The sequence below is a fragment of the Suncus etruscus genome, chromosome 11 (assembly GCF_024139225.1).
Source record: "Suncus etruscus isolate mSunEtr1 chromosome 11, mSunEtr1.pri.cur, whole genome shotgun sequence".
Classification (NCBI taxonomy): Eukaryota; Metazoa; Chordata; class Mammalia; order Eulipotyphla; family Soricidae; genus Suncus; species Suncus etruscus.
In genome coordinates, this window is record NC_064858.1 from 891,483 (window position 1) to 910,132 (window position 18,650).

An 18,650-nucleotide genomic window follows, 5' to 3' on the forward strand; every position below is an offset into this window, starting at 1 on the left:
CACTGCTCAACTCCATCATCATCCAGACAGATGTTTGGTTGATCCTGGTATCACACCCTCTCTCCACCACTCGCTTCTACTTCAATTTTCCTCTGGAAACATAGTCAAGTTCCTTCTGATATGCTCTTTCTGGCCACATTGTGACCAACTCCACTGCTATGGAGAATGTTGCTCCTTTGATTCCCTGTTTATGATGCATTTTTCTCTCCTACCCAAGTGCCCTCATTGTATATGGCAGAGACTGTGTCTCTTAGCATTGCCTGCCCCAGACACCGTGTCTGAAATACAGAGCTGGAGAGAGAGATGCAGAGTAAAGAGGGAACAGCCCAGGAGCCCAGGCAGGCTGTGTAGTGAGCGCAGATGTGGCCATGAGGCCTCAGGTTTCAGTGAATGTCTTGAGGTGTCACTTTGGCCAGCTGGTACCAGGGCTGAGGGAGGTTGGAAGGATGATGGGGCAGCAAAGCAGCCTCTCCAGCCTTCCTACTGTATCTAGTAGCATTGCAGTCCTCCCTTTTCATTATTTTTCTACAGAAAACACAGCCTGCCAGACAGTCTTGATGTGACTGTTTCTCCCCCACCTCTCCGGAACGAGTTACTTTTCAAATATGCAAAAAAAAATTTTTTTTCTTTTGGGCACATGGTAGACATTGCTCAATATTTGCTAAACATACTAATGTGAATTCCCTGTCTCCATACCTTGGCTTGCGAGGCATGTGGGGCCTCTTCTGGGGGTTCCAAGGTGGAAGTTGCTGCTTATGTGGACAGGAAAGAGCTAGAAAGATTCACATTTCACTGGGGGCTCTGGGCCTCTGCTCTGCAAGCATGCGCCCTGCCCACCAGAGGCTCTGCCTTGGGACTCACTCTTCCCCTCTTTGCTATGGAAACCAGCGCCAAGACAGACATCTCCTACCCCCAAGTCTGCCAAGAGCAGCCCAGTCCACAGCTGTGTAATCTGTTACACATTATGGAATTTGAACTCACCCGCCCGCACAACTGGTCTGCATCAGAACATTTTAAGCTAAAACTTCTCCACCGACTTCCTGTATCCCAGAAACTTCTCTTGACAGAAGTTTGGTCTAAAATGGGAGTTCCTTGGGGGACAGGGGAGGGTTGGAGACATTGTGGAAACTCCAGGCTTTTCTTTCTAAATGTCTGACTTTTGAGAGAACTCACAGCTTCTGGAGGAACTGGGGCAGCAGAGTGCATCTGGAAGATTCTCAGGACATTTTGGAAGCCACGTCCTACAATGGCTTAGAGCAGTCCGAATGAGCTTCTTTTTCTCCCTCATCATCTCCTCTGTCCTTTTACTTTTTTTTTCTGAAGGCCTCACCACGTCTATGGGGACCTAGTTAGGAAGCTGCACCCCACTCCATTGCCAAGAGTACAGAATTCTCAGGCTAAAAGCCATCCGAATCGTTACTGTTCCCAGCCCCCACTGTGGATTTTTTTTTTTTTTTTTTTTGCTGGGAGTCTCCTCCTTTTCCTGGAAAGAACATGACATCATTTTTGCAGGAGCCTGGTCGGGCTCCACTGTGAGCAGAATAAGAGGATGCTGTGTGTTGTTCTAAACTCAGAGGATGCTTCAAGGCTCTGGACCCTCACTAGGGTCCTGAAGCTCAGAGACATTCTTAAAGGCCCCTCAAGTGACGAGTGTGAAGTGAGCTGGGTGAGGGACTCCAGGGACTGTCGTCAGTTCAGCAGAGTGACAGGAAGGACAGAGACCAAAGGACTCTCAAGCCATAGCTCTGAGTCTCCACTGTAGCCAGAACTTACATAATTGGATAATTACCCCACTTTTATGGCTGTTTATTGCTCTTTTTACATGAGTGTTTTTATATTTTCATAATTGTGCCCAAGTTTGTGATTTAATTTCACGAACCCACTACACAGAGGAGGATGAACGATGAGGATATGAATTTAATTACTTCGCAATGATAAAAATAAAGTGTAACCAATAGAGACAAAATGTAGCTGAGATTTAATTAATAGGCTCCAACATTTTCATTATTAAAAATATATCAAATATGGGGCTGGAGTGATAGCCAGTGGTAGGGCATTTGTCTTGCACGCAGATGACCCAGGAAGGATGTGAGTTTGATCCCTGGAATACCATAGAGTCGGTCCACCGAGCCAGGAGTGATCGCTGAGCACAGAGCCAGGAGTAAGCCCTGAGCAGCGCCAGTGTGGCCCAAGAAACCAAAAAAAAAAAAAAAAAAAAAAAATCAAATGAACCAGTTACTCCATAGCTAGAAAACAATAAACATCCAAATAGAAAGAAGCCTGGGGTAGGAGGACAGTAGAAAATGGATGGAGACAATAATACGGGAAACAAATAAAAATGTAAGAAGAATGTGGCAAGAAGTCAAGCGGAGACATTCGTAAGAATGATTAAAAAAAAATCCCTAGAAGAGATATAACTGTGAGGCGTACTGAAGAATCCAGACATTCTCCAAGATTTTCAACAGGAGAAGTCCCAAAGAGATGGCCCAAAAAAATCTTGGGAAGTGAGCGTTTAGGGGTTTATCTGTGGAGGGACTAAACCAGAAAACAGCAATGACTCTAAATAGATGAGAGAGAATATTTTAATTTTTCGGAGGCTAGGCGATAAAAATTTAGGCTGGCTTGGAGAACGGCTGAAAAGTCACCCAGAAAAGATCAGACTAAAGGGACTTGTGTCACGAGGAGCCCTGTTTCTCAGGTGGCCCTTCACCTTTGCCCTCCGTGGGTCTATTTTCTGTACTTGGAAACACACAAAGACCCCTAGTTCGAAGCTCAAACCTCTAGCTGGTCCTCTAGATGATGAGATATACATACATTCAGGAGGTAGCTGTGTCTGCCAACCCGGCGCACAGAACTAGGGGGCTGTACTTGAGAAGGTGAAGTGTCACAAAGAACGGAGTGGAGGTCCTGGCAGAAGGCGCTGGGACAGAAATGGCAGAAGAGATCCAACAAGGGCATTGTAATAGATATTGGAGAGATTCAGGTGCAAATCCAAGCGGTCTTCGAGTGTGTAAGACCCCTCCCCAGGCGGACACGCATTTCTCTGCTTGTCACGAACCCATTGCCACTAAGCAGAGCTTTGGGATTGTCCGTTCATACCCGCTCTGCCGAGTCTCCAAACTTTCTGAGCACCCCCATTGCTCAATCCTCATCCCCGTTCTCAGGGCGGGCCTCCCCTGACTGTGCTCCCACAGGGACCCCAGACTCATTTCTGCCTTGGCTCTCAGTCTACCCCATGGGGACCTTCCCTCGGAAAAAGAAACTCAGTGGGCAGAGCCTTGCAGAAGCTGACTTGAGTTCCGTCCCTGGCTCCCTGAGGTTGCTCCCGGAGCACCCCAAGGAGTGCAGAGATGCGGGGTGTCAAGAAACAGAAAGAAAAAAGGAAAAGTCAACCCTGAGCATCTGAACTTCTGCACATGCAGGTAGCTGGTGCGAAGTCAGTCGGCATGTGGCCCGTGCCACTTTCTCCTCCTCCAGTGCTCGCCCTCAGCCCCCAGGCCTGGCAGCTGGCACCAACTCACGGCGGCGGGGTAGGTAGGGCTGGAAGGGCTGCAACGCGGGGAGGGAGCCCCCGGGGGCGGGGATGGCCCGTGGGGGGGTCCCTCCCCGAGGCACGGCCTCGCCTGAGTCCCGCGCGCGCGCGCAAGCGCACAGCCCGCCGCCGCCCCGCCTCGCCTCGCCTCGCCTCGCCCCGCCTCGCCCGCCCGCCCGCCCGCCCGCCCGCCCGGCCGCAACGCGCCACTTCCTCTCGGGGAGCCCGCGCGGGGAGCGGGGAGCGGGGAGCGGGGAGCGAGGAGCGAGCGAGCCGGCGAGCGGCGCCCCGGCCCGGCCCGGCCCGGCCCGGCCCGACCCAGCCCAGCCCAGCCCAGCCCAGCCCGACGAGCCGCGACGCCGGACGCGCCCTCCTCGCGCGCAGCCGCGGCCCTGCCTCGCCTGCACCGCGCCATGGCGCACGCCAGCCAGCCCGGGCGCGAGCCGACGCCCGCGCCGACGCGCCCCGAGGACGAGCCGCAGCCGCAGCCGCAGCCGCAGCCGCAGCCGGGGGGACCCGGCGGCCCGGAGCGGGAGCGCACGGCCGGGGCCGCCCAGGGAGGCGCGCGCGTGCCGGGAGAGGCGCCGCGGGAGCGGGCGGAGGAGGAGGAGCAGAGGGAGGACGACGACCCCGCGCAGGCCCGGGCCGACGCCCCGCAGCCCCCCCGCGCCCGAGCCCGCGCAGCTGGCGCAGAAGGCGCACGAGCTGATGTGGTACGTGCTGGCGCGCGAGCAGAAGCGCCTGGGCCTGTGGTTCCCCGACATGGTGCGCGACGTGCTGGGCGGCTACCAGCGCTGGGTGCGCGGCATCGTGCGGCGCGCCGGCCTGCTGCTGGCGCGCGTCTTCGGGCTGCGCCTCCGCCTGCGCAGCCTGCACAGCATGGAGTTCGCGCTCGTCAAGGCGCTGGCGCCCGCCGAGCTGGAGCGCGTGGCGCTGGGCAACCGCATGCCCATGACCGGGCTGCTGCTCATGATCCTCAGCCTCATCTACGTCAAGGGCCGCGGCGCGCGCGAGGGCGCCGTGTGGAACGTGCTGCGCGTGCTGGGGCTGCGGCCCTGGAAGAAGCACTCCACCTTCGGCGACGTGCGCCGCCTCGTCACGCGCGACTTCGTGCAGCAGGACTACCTCCGGTGCCGGCGCGTGCCCCACGTCGAGCCGCCCGAGTACGAGTTCTTCTGGGGCGCGCGCGCCCGCCGCGAGATCTCCAAGCTGCAGATCATGGAGTTCCTGGCGCGCGTCTTCAGGAAGGACCCGCAGGCCTGGCCGGCGCGCTACCGGGAGGCGCTCGAGGAGGCCCGCGCCCGGCGGGAGCGGGAGCGCGAGGAGGACCGGGACGACGCCCCCGAGGCCCCCGGCAGCGGCCCCGACGACTAGGCGGGCGCCCCGGCTGGAGGCCGCTGTGCTGTCGCCCGGCGCGGGGTGGGAGGAGGCGCCGCCCACCCGCTCGCTGCCGCCGCGCAGGGCCGCGCCGCCCCGTCCACTTCGGCCAGAGGGTCGGGGGTCCTGCCAGCCTCTCCCTCTCTGGGCCTTTTTCTGCCTTGGTCGGAACGCCCTGTTTCCGGCCCCTTCTGCCCACCCCGTGTGCATGTTCTTTCCCCTTGAGTTGGCTCGCCAGGTGCTGATCTTGCTCTCTCTTGCCCCTTTTCTTGACTTTTGTACCACGGATGTGCCAAGCGGACCGACACACGTTGAGACATTTCCTATCTCTTTCTACGGGGCTTGGGGAGGGGACGGGCGCCTGGGGAGTTGGGAAGGACGCCTCAGCACCCACCGATCAAGCCCCTGGCCCACTCGAGCTCCCCACCCACCCTCCACCATCCCTCCCCTGCCCTGGGAATGAATTCCTTGGGCCGCTGGAACATCTGTGTGGAGCGACAGTCTCAATGTGGGGTTTGGGCACACTTCATAAAAATACAACCCCACCGTGAGTCAACTTTCTTCGAGTCCAACATTAAAGATCCCTTGTGATACAATCATTGTTGGAAAGTGTCCTTTCTGCTCTACAAACACATGTGCTCGGGGTTCGGGGACCTATGGAGACAAAGAATGCTCGTCTTCCATATCGCAGCCGTGGTGCTGTGTCTGGCTGTGGGCGGGGGTCAAACCATTACTCAGAAATGTGGAAAGTTCAGAGTGGTTTAAAAAAACGTTCAAGTTACGTGTCCAAGACTTTGACAAATAAGGAAAAGTAGAAAAACAAAAGCCAAATGGCTCTGCAGTCCATCCCTAGCATTAACCGTTCGTGTTTTGGTTCCTTTCTTGCAGTTCTAGTTTAGAAAAATTTAAGGTCTGTCTGCGTGGGCCTCAAAAGACTCAGGCATTTCCTCCTCCTCTTTAACCCTCACAATACACTTAACATTCAGGCATTTATCACCTCTGCACCATGCAGTTTCGTGAAACAGGGACAAAATTAACTTTTTCCTACGTTATAAATCTTAGGAGTTGGGATTTGGACACCACCCCCCCCAAAATAAGTGCAGCATCAACAGCTTCTTAGAAAGTTTCTTTCCTAAAACTCCTGTTTCTTAGCTCCCTGCTCCACCTGCTCGCTCCCAAACACACATCTAGAAGTTTTATTTTTCTAATGAATCCTCACAGTAATAAAACAAATCATCTTCTGATCAAACAAAAAGTGCCAGTTCCTTTCATTCCTGCCTACCCGGGAGGTCAAGGTTTGACCCCTGACCTTGCCGAAGAATTGAGGCACACCTCTTGGGCTAACGTAACAAGACTGGGGAGATGGACTTGAAGGACACCGAGGGAGAGGGACAGGCGGGCATTAGCCACTGAGTAATCCCTCAGAAGGGAGATTGGGGTGCGGGCAGGACTGGGGGGGGGGGCTGATGGAGATAAATCATAAAGTTTTTCGTTCCACCAAAAGGGGAGGGGATAGCAGTAACCCTGTACATCCCAGAGGTCTAGAAATCACAGGGCACAGCCAGACCCCTGTTCCAGGAAACTGAGTCACCACTTAGCCCCCAAACCAAACTAGTGGAGACCCACTAGGGCAGAGGGGTTCTGATCTCCCCGGTGCTGACACTGGCAGGCTGGGGGTGCTTAAAGGACATCAAGACACTTAAGTGAGGACAGGTGGTACTCACCCTGGATTAGTGAATTTCCTGGGACATGGAACCTCTCCAGAGGAGCGGGACACACACACACAAACACACTCAAAAACATACCTGCCTCTTTTTCAGAAGCAAAGTGATTATCCCAAATCTCTCTTTCCTCCCCCCCCCCTCTCTCTCTTCTCCCCTCTCCCCAAATCTCTCCTCTCTCTCTCAACACACACACACACACACACACACACACACACACACACACACACCACCCCTCTATCTTCTCCAGAATCAGAGACTGCTTGGAATTACGCAAGACTTTTTTTTTTTTTTTTACCACTTTTCCTTCTGTCCCTCCAAGCATTTCCCCTTGGCAGAACAGCTCTGCCCCTTTAAAAGCTTCCATTGTGAGACTTTCCAGGAAGTTCCATCTCTGGAGCACCTCACCCCCCCCCCACGATGCTGGTGGTCCAACTCTTTCTCCACTGCCTGGATTGGCCCCTTGACCACACAGCCTCATTCAGCAGCTGCTGATTCTATGCTTTCCCCAACCACAGCCTGAACCCCCACCCCTTGTCTTGCTCTCTGCTCTGATATTTAGGAGGAACTACTCCAAAATTGCTTTGCACCCCCTCACCCAGTTCCTCCTCCAGACATGCAGGGCTGGATTCCAGAGGCAGGGCACCCAGTAAATGGAGCCTCCAATTCCCCCCAACACACACCACAAGTCTTGTGACTGGGCAGCCCAGTCACGCGAGCTGGAGGGGGGAAAAGGCTGCTCATGCCAGCAACTTGGGGTGCAGAGAAAGGGACTCTCCGATGATCTTCCTGGGTTGGGAATGGATATGTCAGAGAATTTGGGGGAGTATTTCTTAAGTTCTTCTCGCTGGAGGAGGGGAGAGAGTTTGTTTGGGGTCTGCTGACCTTTGGTCTCTAGTCCAGACCAGACTGAACGGCTGGACTAACAAGGCCTGGGAAAACATCCCCTCCCCAAATGGGGTGTTTGCTTTCCACTTCTCCTGCCAGTTGGAGCCTCCCTTCTTTTTTCTCCCAAGCACAGACAGATTTCACTGTAATTAACTTCATTTTATGCAAGTCCTGAAGGGAGAAAGTATTCTTACCTTAATCAAATAGAGTGGCACCTAATAGTAGGGACATAGAAAAATACTGAGAATGTTTAGTGTATACGATTCGGACGAGAATGAATGGCTTTTGCGTCTAGGATCTTCGTGAAAGAGAAATGTTTTCAATTAGCTTGTTACGTAGTTAAGTGCTTCCTATATTTGGAAAGTCTTCTACACTCACTCCCTTTCCCTCCAAATGGTACTCACCCTACTGCTGACCTTCCCTTCCAGGGAGAAAGGCCCCTAAGCCAAGCTATCCGCCCACCCCACCAGTAGCACTCAACACTTTTCATTCAATGTAAGATCTCTTTTTTAGTGGCTGATGTAAAAGATTAGAGCTGTCGTTTTCACCATTCCTTTGACATGTAACTCAGGGATCCATGAATGTTTGCTTCTGGTAAGAACTTGATGTAGGAGGTAAAAACACTAAAATAGGGCCTGAGCAATATAGTACAATGAGTAAAGAAAGTGGTTACCTTGCACACAGCAAACCTGGGTTCAGTCCCCCGCATCCGATATGTTTCCCCAAGCCCTGAGCACAGAGCCAGGAGTGAAACTTGAGCACAGCCGGATGTGACCCAAGAATAAACAAACAAAAGCAATATTATAAAGATCTATTCAACCACACATAAAAAATAGCATAGAATTGCCCCCATTTAAAGCATAAGTAATACAGACAAATTAGAAATACAGGAGAAAAGGATGTATGCAATAATTACTTTCAGCCGTTTCTTTGACACCACCAAAAAATGAACCCAAAACGTAAGTGGGTTTAGCATTTCTGTGTTTAGAAAAATGGATGACATAAAACATTTTGGGTATATAACTTCATTATCCGTTACAGATGATGAATTTGAAACTGATTACTGAAAATTGTGGGCACAAATTCTTAGTCATCTGATGTTTTGAGACATACTTTTAGTAGCTCCATTGTATGCATAGCAGTGTTAAATAAATATGGTCATAGAGGTGCATGTTGTATCACCAAGATTCATTTACTTTTCCCTCTGGTTGCTGGGCCCCAACCAGCTGTGCTGTGCATAGGCTGTACTCCTGGTCTGTGCTCAGAGATCACTCTTGGCAGTGGTCAGGAAATCCATTCAGTGCTGGGGATCAAATCCAGCTGACCACAGGCAAGGCAGTAGTATCTGAATTCCAGCCATGTATCTCCAGCCTGCGTTGGTTACTTTAAAAAGGGTTTTGCGAGATGTCTGATGACAGAAGACTGACTTTGACAACCGTGACTGAGCAGAACTTTTCTGAAACCATAAAGAGAGACCTTGGGGTTAGACAACCAACACGCCTGGAAGCTGTAGTTGGTCTCATGACAGTATGCTTCAGGGGCGGAGCCACAGCCACCCTGTATCTCTTTGGCCAATGGAATTTCCTTTCTAATCCCCCCAACGTTCGCTGTGCCTATGCAAAACAAAAACAAAAACCACATCTACCCCTCCCCCTTTTCCTTTTCTTCTTTTAATTTTATTTATATTCTAGATAGGGGCGGCCCCCACCTTTTTCATAGAACCTTAGAACTTGAATCATTTTGTTCTGCCTAGATTTCTATGTCTTCATACAAATTGAGAAAAGAAAAAGAGTGGATGGGGCCCAAGGGCCAATTGGTCTCAGGAGCAGTGAGTGGGGAAAAAATGGTCAAATGCAATAATTTTCCCAAATGTACTTACTACTGTATTTTCCTTTCTTTAAAATTGTATTTCTTCTCTTCTTTCTTCTTTCTATTTTTCTTCCTATTCTTTTTTTTGAACTTTGTTCTCACTCATATGAAAACAAAGTTATTATGCTCAACAATGTCAACTTTGTGATTTTCTTTAAGTAAAGTAAAAAAAAATAAACCATCTTCTTGTTCATGTTCCACCTTTCTCCATCACTGGTCTTTGTAATTTTGTTTCTGGATTGTAAACATTTATCTCTTGGATTTGTTTGGACACAACACAGGAGATCATCCCATCTTTGCTCATTTAATTTGATTTCTTTCACTTCACACAGTTCCCAAGATATCTTTATTCTCTAGCAGATGCTTAACCTTCCTTTTTCTATTTTGAGGGGCTTGAGGACCTCTCAGTGTTCTAGAAAGCCATGGCCATTCTCAGGATGCAGGACCACTGAGGCCTGTACTCCATGACCCTGGGGGTATCAGTGATCACCCTGGCTACCCAATACATGTTCAGGAGCTTACAGGCAGTGCAGGGAGACAGTATAGGTGGCTAGAATTGAACCAGAATTAGCCACATACAAGCTGTGTGCAATGCCCAGTATCTTCTTTCTGATCCCAAACATTCCTTTTTATGACATTATTGCTCTCTGTGTGTGTGTGTGTGTATATATGTATATATACATATATACATATATATGTAAATATATGTATATATACACGATACTCTCTTAATCCACCATTATCCATGAAGTTGATTCTAGATTATTGTTTTGAATAGTCCTCTAATGAACATGGGGGCACTGTCCATAATTTTTATTTAAATCACTGTGGTTTACAAAATTTCTCATAGTTGGGTTTTAGACATGCAATGTTTAGCACCAATCCCACCCACCAACAATGTCAACCTCTCTCTACCCATGTGCCCAGAAGCCATCCCGTGCCACCACCACCCACCCCAGCCTGCCAGCATAAGAGGTACCTTTTTTAAGAGGTACATTTTTAAGGGTGGGTGTCGTAATTTCAATGGTGGCTGACTCTGTGGCTTAGATGTGTAGTTCTGTCCTTTCTTAACCCCATCAATGCACCTGAAACCTCTTGGCCCCTATCATTTCATATTTGTTTTTATCCTCCTCCACTCAATTTTATTCCTTCTCCTCACTATACTTTGGGGCCAAGAGTGTTCTCAACAACCCCCAGTTAAGCCATGGCATAAATACCACATATAAATTATATCATTCTGTACTTATCTTTCTTCTTTTGGCTTACTTCATTTTACATAGTATCTTCCAGTTCCATCCATATTGCAACAAATTATATGACTGCATTATTCCTTACAGCGATGTAGTATTCCATTGTTTTTATGTACCACATCTTCATGATTGGCTCATCTGTTGTTGGACACCTAGGTTGATTTCAACTCTTAGCTCTTTTACTGAGTAGTCTTCGGTGAGTAGCAGCATGCATACATTCTTTTGGATGGATGTTTTCTGTCCTGGAGATAGATTTTATTTAGTTTGAGAAATGAACTTGTTGGATCCTATGGTGGTTATAGTTTTGATATTTTGAGGAATCTCAACATGGTCTTCCTTAATGACGATAGCAAAATGTGATCGACATGGTTCCATCAAGAGTACATAAGGACCCTCTTTTCTCTATGTTCTCACCAATGTGAGAACACACTCCCTCTTTGCTGTTTGGTGGTCACTCCTGGCAAGGATCAGGGAATTCTGGGCAGTACTATGGATGGAAAACCCAGGTTGGCTGGGTGCAAAGTAGTGGTGCCTTACCCAAGAACTATCTCTCCAAACCTCTTATGTCTTCTTGATCTTATTCATTTTCACAAGTGTGAAGTATGTGAGTTGGTTGTATTGTCATCATTGTTTGTTCATCGGGCCAAACACAGTGATGCTCAGAACTGGGCCTGAGACAGGTGAGATATTTTTTTAAAGATTGAATTGAGCAAATAGTTTCTAGGACACAAAGAGGTAAGTGCTCCAATGTAACTTAGAAAATGCAGAAATAAAATGATGAAAACCTCCAACCACACTGATTATTTAAAGCCTTGCATGCAGCAAGGCATTGGCTCAGGTTCAATATCTGGCATCCCATAGAGTTGCCCGAGTCTGGCAGAAATGATTTCTGAGGTCAGAGCCAGGAGTAACCCCTGACCATGACAGGCATGGTCGCCAAACAAAAAATAATAATAACTCAAAATTTCCTGCAAAACCCCATTATATGGGAGAGAGAAGAGAGACGAGAGAGGGGGGAGTGGAGAGAGAGAAGGGAAAGGGAAAAAGAGAGGGAGAGTGAGAACAGGGGATAAGGTTGCGCACTGTGTATGGTTGAGTCTGGTTTGCTACTTAGTACTTCTTTGATCTCTAACCCTCTGTGGTCATGTCTTCTGAAGCCCAGAGTGACTGGTGGCCTTGGTGAGCCGTCACTTCCTCACAGCAAGGTAACATAGCACCTCAGGCTCTGATAGTCAGGAATCAGAAGGAGCCTCAGGGTCTCTTGAGCACCAACTGGGAGTCCTCACCCACCCACATCCATCCTCCTTCTTCCAGGGGGCCTGGCAGCTGAGAACACACCCCTAAAAGCCACATATCAGCAGTAGTGCTTTGAATTTCTGGACAAACTATTCTTGCTATCTACCATTTCGTTTTTCTTTCTTTAAAACATTTCTCCTCTTCCTTTTTTTTTTTTTTTTTTGGTTTTTGGGCCACACCCGGTGATGCTCAGGGGTTACTCCTGGCTATGCGCTCAGAAGTCGCTCCTGGCTTGGGGGACCATATGGGACGCCGGGGGATCGAACCACGGTCCGTCCGAGGCTAGCGCAGGCAAGGCAGGCACCTTACCATTAGCGCCACCGCCCGGCCCCCTCTCCTCTTCCTTTTTATTTAAATAACTTTGCTCTCTCTTATCTGAAAACAAATGTATTGTAGTCTACTCTGCGATGCATTTTCTTTAAAAAAAAAAAAAGTAAAAAATAGTGGTTCCAGGAATAAAAATGGGTTGGTCCATGCCAGGCATGCTTCATAGCCTTTGTTCATTTATCCATTTTATATGTGCACCCTAACTGCTTTCCAGTAGTGTTCATATGAATGTTTTTATGCAGAATGGACCACATTCATCACTCTGGGTGGTTCCTCCTGGCTCTGCTGTGAGAGATGACTCTTTGCAAGGCTCAGGACTTCTGTGGAGTTGCCAGGGACCAATCTCAAGTTGGCTGCATGCAAGGCAAGTGCCCTTTCTTCCTGCCATTCTATCTCTCTCGCCCCTATTACTAATGCCTAAAGAATAGAAAGTCAATGAATCATATTCATCACCAAAGTGACAACCCCTCCACCATTACTTTTGATCCCTTCTCAAATATTCCAACACACACACACACACACACACACACACACACACACACACACACACACACACTTACCAGACTTGCAAAATAAGTCATTGTCGGACATTCTTAATTGCCTTACTCTTTATCTTTCTGGTCTATAAAGAAAAATAGAAAAACCCTTTTACTCTTAAAGATTTCTTCTGAATTTTATTTGGATTCTTGAAGTTTAAAAAAGCCATAAAAAGCAAAAAAATTCCACAAATTTTCTACCTCCATTTCATTTTGGGTTCAGAGTTCATTGTGGGGCATTACTAAATTTTGGTCAAAGCCTAGTTATAACCAGAAGACTTATTCTATTTTCTCATAATAGTGCATCATGCCGGGGAATTTAAGCCCAGGGTACTGAGAATGTGGAAGTCGGCATTTCATTAAGATATCGAAAAATTGCAATGGGAATGTGACTACAGTTCTTGGTTCTGAAATGTGTACATTTTTTCCATTTATCTTAGAAAAAGCATCTCTGTCTCTGTTTGCGCATGCATGCAATAATACAGTCAATCATCTTTTCATTTTAAATCAAATCTGTTATTTTATGAAGAAACCCTTAAGGACACTGAGTCTAGTGACATCTTTATGATTCAGAGTCACTGGACAAGCAAAGAAAAACAAATGGTATTGCATCAAAATCACAAAGTGTCCATGTTGGAAAAGAAACAAAAAAAGACACCCAAATACTGGGACGAGATATTTTTCCACTATTCATCTGAAAAAGGTTTCATATTCAAGACATAAGGCCCTTGTGAAGCTTTATCCGAGTGCCAAGTGCTTTATATGTCTTTATACAAATGCAAGTGCTGTATATTAAGATATATTTAAAAATACTTTAATGTGAAAACAAAAAATCCCAGCCTAAAAAAACAGTAGTAAAGTCATGAACTTATACATCCTTGAAGAAGACATATAGATGGGCAACAGGAACAGGGAAAATACTCTGCATCCTTACACATCAAGGAAATGAAACTAAAAACAACAATGACATATCACCCCATTCCAGTGAGACTATCATACATCAAAAATAACAAAAACAGAGCTGGAGTGAAAGCACAGCAGTAGAACAAGCACCTTGCATGTGGCCTATCTGGTTTCAATCCCTGGCATTCCATATGGTACCCCCAAGAACCAACAAGTGTAATTGCTGAGTGCAAAGCCAGGAGTAACCCTAAACAACACCAGATGTGGCCCCCAAACAAGAACAAAACAAAGGAAACAACAACAACAAAAAAAAACAATAAAACAACAATCATTGCTGGCATAGATGTGGGAAGAAAAGGAATGTTCATCTTATTTAGTCGACTTGTTTAACCACTTTAGAAAGCAATATATAAACATTTTTTAAAAAATGCAAAAATCTCACTTCTTGGTATCTACACCAAAGGCCTCAAAATCTTACTCCCCAAATCCCACCCCTATGCTCATTGTAACCCTATTCAAAATAGCCAAGATCTGAAAACAACCCAAGTGTCCAAGAACAGATAGCCAGGAAAGAAATTAGGGTAACTCTACACAATGGGATCCTACCACCAAACTCTAAGAAAAAGATGAAATCATTCAACTTACCACATTGCAGCTGGATCTGAAGAGCATCATTCTGAGTGAAGTTAGTCAGAAGGAACAGACTGATCTCCTTCATATGTGGGACAAAAGGGAAAATGTAGTAAGGAAATAGCTCATACTCAAAGCAACAGAACACAAGAATTGATCTGCAGAACTCAGCTTAGGTGAGGAGATGCAAGACGGGGAGTGGGAAGAGAAGGGTCTGCTGAGGTAATGGTGGAGAGAAATAATACTCCGGTAGAGGGTGTGGTGTAGGATCATTGCATGCCTAAAATGCATCCATCTACCAATGATACCTCACTGGAATGTTGTAAGTATGGAATGCTGAGCCATCTACCACAAACAGTGTTAGAAATCATGGTATCTCACTAGATTGTCATATGCACAAAACTCTACGCTGTTCTTCTGTGAACAGTGTTAAAAATCATGGTGCCTTGAATAAAATGTTTAGATCTAAAGCTAAACAGAAAACCAGCTGATGAAAAAATTTAATCCCAAGAATAAAATCATATTAACAGGGGACAGAGAGGTGGTACAGGTGCTCCTGCCTTGCATGTGGCATGTACTCTAGTTCTATACTGGCTCCACCTGGTTTCTGCGCATGGTTAGGTCCATCCTTGAAGTTTCTGGGCATCCACAGAGCAGACCAAGGAATCCTTGGCACCATCGGCCCTAACAGCTTCTTAGCATCATTGGATTTTCAGGTTCTCCCAGTGATCGGCCATGGTGATGGGTTGAGTATTCCCATGAAGCACCACTGGAGAATTGTTCAGAAAATCATGATAATAAAGGTTTTACATTCTTGATGGTGAAGTAGAGGGGCATATAATTAAGGCAGAATGGGGGGGGGGCAATAGGCCAGTCCTTGTAGGCAATAATAATCAAGCAAATTGTATTAAAGAGCAAAAAGAAATCAGTAAAGAGTTTGGGGCTGATTTGATCGACATTCTTTCTCCTCTCGAACTATTCTTCTAATTACTATATTCAGGGTGAGTGGAAGGGGGGAGGGTGAGAATGAGAGTCCTCCACAGAGAAGGAGGATGTCAGAGAAGAGAGAGGGGGGTGGTTGGATTTCTGCCTTGAGCCTGAGTGAACAGTGAAATTGAAGGGGAGAGAAAAGAAAAGGGAAAGAATAAATTTGGGGTTTAAGTCAGCAAGTAACACATATAATAATAATATTTCAGACAGAAAATTAAGAAAGGTGCCTCATGTCAGAAAATAACATTTCATTAGAGCAATCTGTTGATCCTGAGAGGAATTTTCAAGGGGTGGAAACAAAAATACGTGTCCTTGATTTTATTATGGGAAACAGAAACATTTTTGTGTCTGGCATTGAAGAAAAGAGCTGATAAAGTAGCTGAAAAAGAAGTTCCATGAGAAATTAAAGAAGAAAAAAGTCCATCGATTTCAAAATTCAAAACTCAGCATACTTGACCTCCTGATCTGGGAGATACCACTGGGGCCCAGAGGACATTTCTTACATTCCTGGGACCCCAGCTGACCTTGAACACAGGCTGGTGCAACCAGCTCTCACCCTTATGGTTATCAGCCCTCAGCTCAATCACCACTGCATTGTGAGACACAAGCATTAACCTGGCAAAATTAGTTGGTCAAGTATCACTAGAGCAAAAAATTTTAGCATTCTGAGCTGAAGAGATTGGCCAATGTGAACAAAACTGGCATTGAAGCATTGAACAGGGTGACGAGTGTGCACTCTGAGGTTCATTGATAACTGAGATGAGATTAGAGGATTACGTTGTAAGTACACAGTGCAATAGGCTTTAACATATGTGAGGCAATAGAGCCCATACTTATGAGAGTGGAAAAATATGAAAATATTTCGTGATTGACTTGGCAAACATGTCTGATGGATGGGCTAAATACTAGAAATAAGGTGCCAAAAGACTCTAATGTGGCTATGGAGTGCTTGCTTTTGAGCTGGAGAGAAAAGAAAAACAAATTTAGAAGGGAAGATGCTGAGTTCAGTTTCAGACACAGCAAGTTTGATATGAAATCTGGACTTCAAAATAGCAATGGCAATTGATTGGAGAGAGATTTACGAGACAGAAATTAAGAGGGAGAGAAAGCTTGTAACCCCTAGGAAGAATGTATTGTCTTTCTCTGGGAGAGCAATGGAATTTGGAAAGATAAACTGGACTTTGAGCAGCTTGGGGCAGAGCATTACAGATTATTCATTTTTGTTTTTGTAACACTGAGACTGGCTATCCCAGGTTTGTGCTATTTTGTTGTTGTTCTCAAGGCACAAGAGTTTGATGATCCTGGCAAATGCAGGCAAATGCAGTGTAGAGTACTGAAGAGACAGATGTTGAGTGGGGGAACAGAGAAAGAACTCTCAAATACTATGACAAACTGAGATCAGGAACGATGCCTTGGGAATGTGGTTTTAGGTTTTTTTAGGAGAAAAGTCCAGGTGTAAATAGCTTGAGATGACTCATAAACCTCAGCAATAAAGACTGTTTTCTGCTCACGAAGAGTTATTTCCATGGAATGGGTCTTAAATTTTTCAAAAGTGTTTGAGAATTGATCGGCCACAAGTGAAAGCAAAGGGTCTATGGTCAGTGGCTAATGGAGATGGCCTGGAAACTTTCTTCCAAGCCAGACCTGTAGTGTAAGTAAACAAACTTACACAGAATCCGGAATTCACTCTCGGGGCCTGAGATATTATTCAGCAAATAAGGAATTTTTCTTGTTTGAGCCTAATCTTGGTTTGATCCTCAGGCCAAGTATAATGTCTAAGCACAGAGCCAGGAATAAACCCTGAGCTCTGTCAGATGCTGCCAAAGAAAATGAAAAAAAAAAAAAAAAAGGAATATATTCTTTATAATTCTTTATATTTTTGCACAGTAGGGTAAAATGGCTGATCAGTGGGCCTTGGAGATAGTTCAACGGGTTCAGGAAAATTATTTTCATGTAGAGCCCTGGGTCGAATCTCTGGGAATCCAAGATTCTCCAACACCACCTGGAACGATCCTCGAGCCCTTAGCTGGGACTAGCCCTTGGGGCACCACTGAGTATGGTCCAAGAAAAAAAGACTGATTATATGTCAAAAACATTTGTATCTGTGTCAGGAAGTTGTTAATGTTCTGTTTTCTCAAGGGAGTGGCAAAGGAAGTAAAATTTATGACAGAGAAAGGAAGTACTGAGAAGCCAAAACCAGGAAAGAAGAGTTTGGGTTCTTTCCAGGACCGCTTGTCCTGAAAGACTCCAGAAGATAAGTAAAGCCTGGTAAAGCCTGTAACAACAAAATTTTAAAAACAATAATAACAACAACAAAATAACTCAAAAATACAACCCACTCCTAACAAGTTTTGTTAATTATTCTAGGAATACAAGATTGCTTCATTATTTAATCGTCAATTACTATCATTCCTCCTATTAAAAGGAGAAAAAGTGAATAATTATTAACAACCACAGAAGCAGCATTTAGCAAAAGTCAACTCCCATTCACGATCAAAATTCTCAATGAATGAGGTATAGGAAGGAACATTATCAACAGGATAAAGAGTCTCAGAACAAAGCATACACACAGAGCAGAGCAGATTTCTGGAAGTTGAATGGCAGAAGATGAAATGCATCTCTCAAAGACAAAACCCTGGAAGAGATCTCCTTCTACTCCTCTTCATTTCTAACTTGATAATGAAGGAATGAGACATTTCAACAAGATGACACATGGAAGAAAATGCTTTCAGATTGTCAATGAAGAAATAAAAGAGGTTTATATTGGAAAAAGACACGATATACTGCACCAAAAATGCCAAACTATCTACACAAAAACATATGAAAAGTTAACACTCTCATAAGTAATAAATCTACCTGGACCTTAGGAACCAATATTTTTACAAGACTATCAACAATATTTCCAAACTCTAGGAATTAGCAATTAGAAAAATACAAACTAGAACTCGGTATATTTTCCTAGATATAAAATATGAAAGGTACAGGTCAAATCAATAGCATAGAGGCTAATACAATTGCTTTGCATGCTGTCATGCCTATATCATGTTATGTCAATATCTGGCAGTTACACGACCTAAGTTACCTGACCTAAGATGACCAGGAGTTATCCCTGAGCACAAAGCCAGGAGTATTCTTTATGAACAGCCATCATGGTCCCCCAACCAAATAAAATAGTTGGGCACAGCCCTAACAAACATGTATTTGTTGGTAAGTCAAAAATGATGGTACTAAATATGACTTTAAGACATTAGAGGAGACTTATAGAACGAGAACTGCAAGTTGAAAAGACCAGAAGACTCAATGAAGTAACTAGATATAATTGATTTAGTGA

At 46.1% G+C, this 18,650-nt stretch overlaps 1 protein-coding gene across 2 annotated transcripts in view; it reads right to left on the reverse strand.

Annotated features, from left to right (window-relative positions):
• Positions 1–18,650, reverse strand: part of SNURF (SNRPN upstream open reading frame) — a 482,133-nt gene that overhangs the window by 295,372 nt on the left and 168,111 nt on the right. Inside the window, exon 1 of one of the 2 annotated variants that reach the window (XM_049782718.1) lies at positions 3,655–3,660. The exons of the other annotated variant lie outside the window; for it this stretch is intronic. The gene's annotated coding sequence lies outside the window, so the exon portion shown is untranslated. Of the gene's footprint in view, positions 1–3,654; positions 3,661–18,650 lie in introns of those variants that run through there. 2 annotated transcript variants of the gene reach the window in all.